At 41.2% G+C, this 10746-nt stretch overlaps 1 pseudogene; it reads left to right on the top strand.

Moving 5' to 3' along the window:
* The first annotated feature begins 2419 nt into the window (after positions 1–2419).
* Positions 2420–10346, top strand: LOC146629872 (high choriolytic enzyme 1-like; annotated as a pseudogene).
* The last annotated feature ends 400 nt before the right edge of the window (positions 10347–10746 follow it).

The raw sequence follows: 10746 nt of genomic DNA, 5'->3' as shown, positions 1-10746 counted from the left end.
CAATACTATGATGTGACAGTGCGCTCACACAGAGGTGTTGCTGCTTCAGTTGCGTGGTTTGCCACTATTGGCGTAAATAAGACTTTTCTTGCTGCAACAGAAAGATGGAGGCATAATTTCATGACACAAATCAGTGACACAGATTTAAAACACAATTCATGAAATATGTCAAAAGTTCAAACTGTTGCCATAACGTGTCTACATTGCTGTGACTTATAAAGTGTCTGCTTATTTTTTTTTCTTCCAATAGCGTCAAAAACATTAGCTAATGTAGCTTAAATCACTATTAGTTTGTTAATTTGTATTTCTAATCTGATCGAATTGGACTTTTGCATATGGTTTTGATTTTCAAATCTTTAGCATTTATTTTTCTCCGTCTCTGAGTTTAAGAGTGATCTTTGGAACTCCACTTTCTAAGAAAAAGAATGGTAAATGGTAAATGGCCTGCATTTGTATAGCGCTTTTCTAGTCCCTAAGGACCCCAAAGCGCTTCACACTACATTCAGTCATTCACACATTCACACACTGGTGTTGGCAGCTACATTGTAGCCACAGCTGCCCTGGGGCGCACTGACAGAGGCGAGAATAAGAAAGAAAGGAAAGGTTTTTGACACTTGTAAAGTGTACCAGCTCTACATATTGGGATATCACAAGCTCGTGATTTGCTGCACAGTGTTGAATTGGGTATCACTCTGGCCTCATAGCACATCGCATAGCACGTCCCTATCTCAACGCCAGCGTGACTGTGGTGCTGCCAAAAGCTTCCAGTAAACACTCCTATTTAGATCACACTTCACAAACTGAAACTTTCTGTTCATGAACCAGACTAGCAGGTACGGTAATACGTGCCTTTGCTTCTATTCCCAGGGACTATCAGGAATTCAAAAATAGACCTCCTTACTGAAATATGCTGTCCATTGTTATTTGTATTCTCTGGTGAGCCAGCTTAGAGCTGTTTTTTTTCTTCTTCTTACACGTGAGCCTACTTTTGTTGTTGACAGCTTTACTTCCTCATTTTCTGAATCATCCACCTGCAACTGTTTTCTATGTATAAGTAAAAATAAGAATTCCAAGAAAAAAGTGGATCAATTGTAATGAACAGATAACTAAATAAATAGTTTTTTAAGAAATAAAATGAACATTTAAACTCTGTTTCTCCATTTACTGATTTATATCTTATCTTTTATGTAAACATTTTAAGCACAGCTTGTGGTTTGATCAGGTTGCACGCAAGGGTGCTTTATTTAGAAAAACTAATCTTAAAAACCTGTTTCCTGGTTTCCATCCCAGCCCTTTGTCTCACATAGCACTGAGTCTTTTGTCACTTGAAATTTCTCATCTATTCATATAATCTTCTTTCATGTGTGTCTTGCTTACTGAGATTTGATAGAGACAGTTCTCCTTACTCAGGAGCCAAAGGATTAAAAATAGCCAAAAAGCTATTTTTCATACCTCGATCTACACAAAATATTAAACTCTAAATATTATATAAGACATCGCAGCAACCCACAACAAATCACGCATAGTTTGCCATTTGTCTAATGTTACAGGATTTTAAAATGATTATTAATTAATTTATAGCACATTTATCCCAGAAGGTCTGATGAATTGTTTGGTTTGGTTTTCCTTCTCTAGCGCCTTACTTCATATCTTTGTTCATTCAGATCACATATTCAGTGTTTGCATTTTATGTGATACTTGACTGAATTTCAGAAGGAAGAACTTTATTTTCTAAGCTAACAATGATATGTTTTACAAACTGAGGCAAAGGTGCAAATTGAGTACATGTGAGGAAATAAAATGTTGTTTTTATTGACTATTTTGCCCAAAGGTAATTATGTTGTTAAAAGAATTTCATTCCAGTCTGATTGAAATTTTATTTCCATCAGAATTTCTTTGTACTTTGCAACTTTTAACTGCAATTATTTAATGCTCTGAATGTTTCAGTCAGCCTCAAAAAATGTTTGAGGCTGACTGAAACAGTTTCCTTCCTGGAAATTTGTTGCTGCTTTAGTGTTTTGGCATCAGCAATAAGAAACTAATGGATTGATAACTAAAAAGACCGCCCCTAAACCTCAGCCACACCCTGTGTGAGCTATCTATAAAGATGGAGCAGCCGAACACCTGCTGCATCCAGCAAACACCTGGTACAACAGGTAAGCCTCCTCATATCATCTCCTTGCATGCTGAATCCTCTACGTAGGGAAATCCCAGATATCTGATTCCCTTTATGTGGATGTTGTCTGCTCAGCATTTTCATTGGGAGAAAAGTTAACATCCAGATGAACAGAATCAGCTGTTGGGCTGCCCGTATCCCACTTATTTGCATTTCTATTCCAGCAGTTACATTCATTGAAGTTCTTTTTTAAACAGTGCTGTTCAGATTGTGAGTGTAGGTTAACTGCAGAGGACCAACATCATGACTCCAGCCTTTTTCTTCTCCGTCTGCCTGTCAATGACAGCGGTTTGTCTGGTAAGCTTGACTCTTCCAGCAAAGGCATTAAATGTTGTTCAACACTGCCGGCTGTTCTGTGAAAGTCATGTAATTCTAACCGTGTCTGCTTAACAGACATGGCTGCTTGTTATGAGCGTTTAAGCGTGACGCAGTTGAAGTATTTTCACATAATAGTTTTTGTTTGCCAACAATAACATTTGTCAGTGTGATTTCAAATGTGATTAAGAGTAAGTTGAAAATGTCTTGTTTTTTATTGCAGAGGGCTGCTGTCATTAGAAATATAACTGGTGCGTTCAGTGATGAAATACTTCCAGCATATTGAGGTGTTTTTAATATAAGAGCTCAAAGTTAATCTGCTGGTTTCCTCTTGTATCCACAGATGAGTCTCTGGGTGCCCCAGCGATCATTGAAAAAGTCAATGCTAACTCAAGTAAGTGAAGATTTACAAAATAAAACTCTTTTTTGTTAACTCATTCACTGCCATTGACGTCTATAGCCGTCAATTGCAGTGAATGAGTCAATGGGTTTAACTCATTCACTGCCAATGGCTGGCAGTGAATGAGTTAACATATAAATTCTGGATGAAAATGAAAGATCCCTGAGAACTGACATGTTAACATACAATAGACTCCCAACAGACACAATGATCAATCAACCTTTTGGTCATTTACTGGCTTGTCTTAGTCAGCTGTTTTATTTGTGTTATTATCAAACATTGTAATTGTGCGATAAATAAAGTAAATGCTGTAAGCATTTACCTCTTTGTTTTGATATAACTGAGCAAATGGCAGCCTAAGTATCGAGCATTTAACCACTCTCTGTTTGTTGTTCTGCAGCAAAAGTGTTGGTTCATGGTGACATTGTGCCCACTGCTACCAGGAATGCTGTTCCATGCACAGCCATTGGCTGCAAGTGGCCTAAAACTGGACCCTTTGTCTATGTACCTGTCTCCATTGGCACTGAATACAGTAAGCAGTACAAACTTTAACCATTAAACACAGACTTTGTGAAAAGGAGAGATGAATAAAAATAGTTAAATAAAACCCATTATTATATAAATATATATAATATATATTTCAAGTGGTTTCCAAAAATACTGCTTTGTTAACTATGCTGTTTTATTGTCGGATTAACTAAAAAGCATTTAAACTGAAAAGTCATATTTGTATAAGTATGCTGAATTGATATCATACACAGATGCACACAATTTTCAAATTATGTTTTCATTTAATGTCACTTTCTCAATTTTTCTATTTCAAGACACACAGACAGACAGACAGACAGACAGACAGACAGATAGATAGATACAGTTGTGGTCAAAGGTTTACATACACTTGTAAAGAATATAATATAATGGCTCTACCGAGTGTCCTGTTATTTCTAAAACTCTGATTTTTCTCTGATAGAGTGATTGGAACAGATACTTCTTTGTCACAAAAAACATTCATGAAGTTTGGTTCTTTTATGACTTTATTATGGGTTAACAGAAAAAAGTGATCACATCTGCTGGGTCAAAAATATACATACAGCAGTGCTAATATTTGGTTACATGTCCTTTAGCCATTTTCACTTCAATTAGGCGCTTTTGGTAGCCATCTACAAGCTTCTGGCAAGCTTCTGGTTGAATCTTTGACCACTCCTCTTGACAGAATTGGTGCAGTTCAGTTAAATTTGATAGCTTTCTGACATGGACTTGTTTCTTCAGCATTGTCCACATGTTTTCAATGGGGTTTAAGTCAGGACTTTTGGAAGGCCATTCTAAAACCTTTATTCTAGCCTGACTTAGCCATTCCTTTACCACTTTTGATGTCTGTTTGGGGTCATTGTCCTGTTGGAACACCCAACTGCGCCCAAGACCCAACCTTCATGCTGATGATTTTAGTTTATGTTGAAGAATGTGAAGGTAATCCTCCTTCTTCATTGTCCCATTTACTCTCTGTAAAGCACCAGTTCCATTGGCAGCAAAACAGCCCCACAGCATAATACTCCCACCACCATGCTTGATTGTAGGCATGGTGTTCTTGGGGTTGAAGGCCTCACCTTTTCTCCTCCAAACATATTGCTGGGCATTGTGGCCAAAAAGCTCGATTTTTGTTTCGTCTGACCACAGAATTTTCCTCCAGAAGGTCTTATCTTTGTCCATGTGATCAGCAGCAAACTTCAGTCGAGCCTTAAGGTGCCGCTTTTGGAGCAAGGGCTTCCTTCTTGCACGGCAGCCTCTCAGTCCATTGAGATGCAAAACACGTTTGACTGTAGACAATGACACCTGTGTTTCAGCAGCTTCAAATTCTTGGCAGATCTGCTTTTTGGTGATTCTTGGTTGACTCTTCACCCTCCTGACCAATTTTTTCTCAGCAGCAGGTGATAGCTTGCGTTTTCTTCCTGATCTTGGCAGTGACGAAACAGTGTCATGCACTTTATACTTACAAACAATTGTTTACACTGTTGCTCTTGGAACATGCAGCTGCTTTGAAATGGCCCCAAGTGACTTTCCTGACTTGTTCAAGTTAATAATTCGCTTTTTCAGATCCATGCTGAGCTCCTTTGACTTTCCCATTGTAGCGTTTGTGGGCGTTTCTATCCAATGAGCCCTATTTAACTGGCCTAAGAGAAGTCACCAGCTGTAGTCACTCATAATCACTCACAAGAAGTTAAGAGGCCATGCTATGAAGCTCAGTTCACTGACAACTTTCTAAGTCACCAAAATTGCTAATTCATGTTGCTGTATGTATAATTTTGACCCAGCAAATGTGATCACTTTTTTCTGTTAACTCATAATAAAGTCATTAAAGAACCAAACTTCATGAACGTTTTTTGTGACAAAGAAGTATCTGTTCCAATCACTCTATCAGAGAAAAAAAATCAGAGTTTTAGAAATAACGGGACACTCGGTAGAGCCATTATATTCTATTCTTTACAAGTGTATGTAAACTTTTGACCACAACTGTAGATAGATAGATAGATAGACAGACAGACAGACAGACAGACAGACAGACAGATAGATAGATAGATAGATAGATAGATAGACAGACAGACAGACAGACAGACGGACACATAGACGCTCCTCATCAGACTCATATTTGAATCTGCAGGCAACCAAGAGCGCAACATCATCATCAGACCTAGTCACCTTCCATGCTCCCACCTGCATCCGGTTTGTCTGGCATACAAGCCAGACAGATTTCATTCACTTCTTCTCTGGACAAGGGTGAGAATGCACTTGCTGTACTTAGACTGTACTTGTATTTATATGGCAGGACAGGACGGATACACCCACACCCTCAAAACCCTTCAAAAATGCAATTCTGAAAATGATTGCATTACAAATATTCTGTATGTGTCATCAAAACAGGTTCTTGAAGGACCATTCTGCATTGACCTTGTACTGTAAAATGTCCAGTTTTATTTTTGTTTGCTACTAGATGAAATTTATACTGTTGCATAGGAGTGTAAAGAGCATTTTATTCATCCATCCATCTTCATCCGCTTTATCCGAGGCCGGGTCACCGGGGCAGCAGCCTAAGCAAAGAGGCCCAGACATCCCTCTCCCCAGCCACCTCCTCCAGCTTATCCGGGGGAACACCAAGGCGTTCCCAGGCCAGCCGAGAGATATAATCTCTCCAGCGTGTCCTGGGTCTGCCCCGGGGCCTCCTCCCGGTGGGACATGCCTGGAACACCTCACCCAGGAGGCGCCCAGGGGGCATCCTTGTCAGATGCCCGAACCACCTCAGCTGGCTCCTTTCGATGTGGAGCAGCAGCTGCTCTACTCTGAGCCCCTCCCGGATGGCCGAACTTCTCACCCTATCTCTAAGGGAGAGGCCAGCCACCCTTCGGAGGAAGCTCATTTCTGCCGCTTGTATCCGCGATCTCGTTCTTTCGGTCACTACCCACAGCTCGTGGCCATAGGTGAGGGTAGGGACGTAGATCGACCGGTAAATTGAGAGCTTCGCTTTTACACTCAGCTCCCTCTTCACCACGACGGACCGGTGCAGCGTCTGCATTACTGCAGCTGCAGCCCCAATCCGTCTGTCGATCTCCGGCTCCCTTCTTCCATCACTCGCGAACAAGACCCCGAGATACTTGAACTCCTCCACTTGGGGCAGGAACTCATCCCCGACCCGGAGTGGGCACTCCACCCTTTTCCGGCTGAGAACCATGGCCTCAGATTTGGAGGTGCTGATCCTCATTCCCGCTGCTTCACACTCGGCTGCGAAGCGTTCCTGTGCGAGCTGGAGGCCCTCACCCGATGAAGCCAACAGAACCACATCATCTGCAAAAATCAGAGATGAGATTCTGAGGCCACCAAAGCAAAAGCCCTCCGCCACTTGGCTGCGCCTAGAAATCCTGTCCATAAAAATTATGAACAGAACCGGAGACAAAGGGCAGCCCTGGCGGAGCCCATCACCCAATTCAATTCAATTCAATTCAATTTTATTTATATAGCGCCAAATCACAACATAAGTCGCCTCAAGGCGCTTCATAGATACAGAGAAAAAAACCCAACAATCATATGACCCCTATGAGCAAGCACTTTGGCAACAGTGGGAAGGAAAAACTCCCTTTTAACAGGAAGAAACCTCCGGCAGAACCAGGCTCAGGGAGGGGCGGACATCTGCTGCGACCGGTTGGGGTGAGAGAAGGAAGACAGGATAAAATACATGCTGTGGAAGAGAGACAGAGGTTAATAACAGATATGATTCAATGCAGAGAAGTCTGTTAATACATAGTGAGTGAGAAAGGTGACTGGAAAGGAAAAACTCAATGCATCATGGGAATCCCCGGCAGTCTACGTCTATTGCAGCATAACTGAGGGAGGATTCATGGTCACCTGGTCCAGCCCTAACTATATGCTTTAGCAAAAAGAAAAGTTTGAAGCCTAATCTTAAAAGTAGAGATAGTGTCTGTCTCCTGAATCCAAACTGGAAGCTGGTTCCACAGAAGAGGGGCCTGAAAACTGAAGGCTCTGCCTCCCATTCTACTTTTAAATACTCTAGGAACAACAAGTAGGCCTGCAGAGCGAGAGCGAAGTGCTCTAATAGGGTGATATGGTACTACAAGGTCATTAAGATAAGATGGGGCCTGATTATTTAAGACCTTGTATGTGAGGAGCAGGATTTTGAATTCAATTCTGGATTTAACAGTAAGCCAATGAAGGGAAGCCAAAACAGGAGAAATATGCTCTCTCTTTCTAGTCCCTGTCAGGACTCTTGCTGCAGCATTTTGGATTAGCTGAAGGCTTTTCAGTGAGTTTTTTGGACATCCTGATAATAATGAATTACAGTCGTCCAGCCTGGAAGTAATAAATGCATGAACTAGTTTTTCAGCGTCACTCTGAGACAGGATGTTTCTAACTTTAGAGATGTTGCGCAAATGGAAGAACGCAGTCTTACATATTTGTTTAATATGTGCATTGAAGGACATGTCCCACCGGGAACGAGTCTGACTTATTGCCAGCAATGCGAACCAAGCTCTTGCAACGGTTGTATGGGGATCGAATGGCCCGTAGCAATGGGCCAGACACCCCATACTCCAACAACACCTCCCACAGGACACCCCGAGGGACACGGTCGAATGCCTTCTTCAAGTCCACAAAACACATGTAGACTGGTTGGGCAAACTCCCATGCACCCTCAAGTATCCTCGAGAGGATAAAGAGCTGGTCCAGTGTTCTGCGACCAGGACGAAAACCGCATTGTTCCTCCTGTATCCGAGGTTCGACTAGCGGATGAACTCTCCTTTCCAGCACCCTGGCATAGACTTTCCCAGGGAGGCTGAGGAGTGTGATCCCCCTGTAGTTGGAACACACCCTCCGGTCCCCCTTCTTAAAGATGGGGACCACCACCCCGGTCTGCCAGTCCAGGGGTACTGCCCCTGATCTCCACGCAACATTGCAGAGGCGTGTCAACCAGGACAGCCCTACATCGTCCAGAGCCTTCAGGAACTCGGGGCGGACCTCATCAACACCAGGGGCTCTGCCACCAAGGAGTTGTTTAACTGCCTCAGTGACCTCGCCCCCGGAAATTGGCGGGTCATTCCCCTCATCCCCAGACTCTGCTTCCTCCTCTGAAGACGTGTCAGTGGGATTAAGGAGGTCCTCGAAGTATTCCTTCCACCGCCTGACAATTTTCTCAGTCGACGTCAGCAGCGCTCCGCCAGCACTATACACAGTGCAGGTAGAGCACCGCTTTCCCCTCCTGAGACCATCTGCTCTTAATTATTTCACATACTATTTGGTCCACTAGTTCCAAAAGTAGAGACTGGCACCTTGTAAGGCGAGAAGATGAATCTGGTGGGTTATTAGATGATTAATAAGGGATGACAGATGTTTAAAAATCTTCTGAGGTTGATTTGACCAGTATCTGTTTATTTACTTTAGTTGATAATGGATATGTGTGTTTTTTATTTTAAAATATTATTTAAGATATTAAAGTACAAAAGCTAAAGTGTGGTTCAAGCAGTGTCTATAGAGCCACAGTGTCAAAGTCGGTCACATGATTACTGTCATTGCTTTTTTTTGGTACTTTAGCCTTAGCATGACTAGCTGAAGGAGGAGGATGCACAGTGCTAGGCTATAGAATAGTCCATCTATTTTTTAAGTGATGTCATTGTGTATATCAGGTGTTATTCATACCTGGGCCGTCAGAGTGGAGGACAGCCAATCTCCCTACAGAGAAATGGTTGCTTGTTTCAGTCGACGGTTCAACATGAGGTTCTTCATGCTCTGGGCTTCCACCACGAGCATGTCCGCTCTGACAGAGATCTGCATGTGAGGATCCTTACCGGGAACATCATCCCAGGTCAGCTGAACTACCCAAAACGTTGGTTACAGTTAACTTAGTACACAATGGGACATCCTCCTGTTTCACAGCAGTGTACATATTACAAGTAATCTGTGCTTTTCCAAACTCAGCACATAAAGATAAGATAAGATAAGATAACCTTTATTAGTCCCACACGTGGGAAATTTGTTTTGTCACAGCAGGAAGTGGACAGTGCAAAAGTTATGAGGCAAAAATTAGAATACAATAAGAATAAATACAGTACACAACTGTACAGAATAGAATAAAATAAAATACTATATACAGTAGAATAAAATAAAATAAATATACAATAAGATAAAAATAGAATACAAATACAAATACTATATACAACTGAGTAAAAATACAACGATGACAGAAAGGATTATTGCACTTAGTATTATTGCATATGTATGGATGTGTGTGCTTGATCAGTTAAAGTCTTTATTATGGAGTCTGACAGCAGTGCACTGCAGTTCAAGCGAGAACTGCATAGAAGATTTTGTTTGTATTTCTTTAGTCCCAAGACTATCAAACAAATGACCACAGAAGAGATTAGCTAGCATTTCGATCTATACATCTTCAAAGAGCTGAGACTGAAGACGGATTTTGAAGTGGAAGCATATAAAAACATGTAATATTTTCTGGAAATTTCTGTTTAGGAAAAGAGCACAACTTTGTGAAAGTGCAGACCAACAATTTGCAGACTCCCTATGACTTCAACTCTGTCATGCACTATGGCAGGTGAGTTGCTGTGTGAGATATGGACTTTGTAAGGTTTTATATTCCCTTACATGTTTTGCATTTTCTGCAAGAAAATGTAATCCAGACTAACAAAAACATGCACACACTCAGTGGGGAATGGATTTTTAATGTTAAATACTTTATGGGCCCATTATCTCCTCTGTTTTCTTAATATAACAGCGTATGTGTGTTCGTGTGCTGTTGTTTGTTCTTTTAGATTCCACTTCTCCAAGAATAGGAAGCCAACGATTGTTGCCAAGTCCAATCCTAATCTTAATTTTGGAAATGCTTTCCAAATGAGTGCCAATGACATTGCTCGTGTAAACAGGCTTTATGAATGCTGTGAGTAATTAAGACACACCCACAAAAAAGAAATTTGCTATCTTTTTGTACAAAGCCAGTACTGATCGGAGTTGATTTTTTTTTTTCTAACCAGAAATTCAGCAAGAACCTTCAACTTTGCATCCAGATTCTTCAGATGCTCAAACACCAGCATTACACCAAGGGATTGGATCCACTATACTTAAAAATGATAAAAGAAACAAAATGTGCTGCAAATATCACATTTAGGGAGTTGAAGTTCTGGGTCTTTGTTTTATGAGCTAAACGGCAGGCTTATATACCAGAGGGTGATGGTGTTATCTTGCTTTCTGTTGAGGTTTTCTCCCCTTTTGTTAGACTATAAACTATAATTAATGGATTTCTCAATCTGTGCAGTTTGATAATTAACTTTGTAACTGTAAATGATGC

This window comes from Diplotaxodon limnothrissa, linkage group LG6 (genome assembly GCF_057381915.1).
Source record: "Diplotaxodon limnothrissa isolate DT_005_m linkage group LG6, D_limnothrissa_male_GT1.1, whole genome shotgun sequence".
NCBI lineage: Eukaryota > Metazoa > Chordata > Actinopteri > Cichliformes > Cichlidae > Diplotaxodon > Diplotaxodon limnothrissa.
The sequence above is the reverse complement of the archived record's forward strand: the minus strand, read 5'-3'. Positions and strand labels throughout refer to the sequence as shown.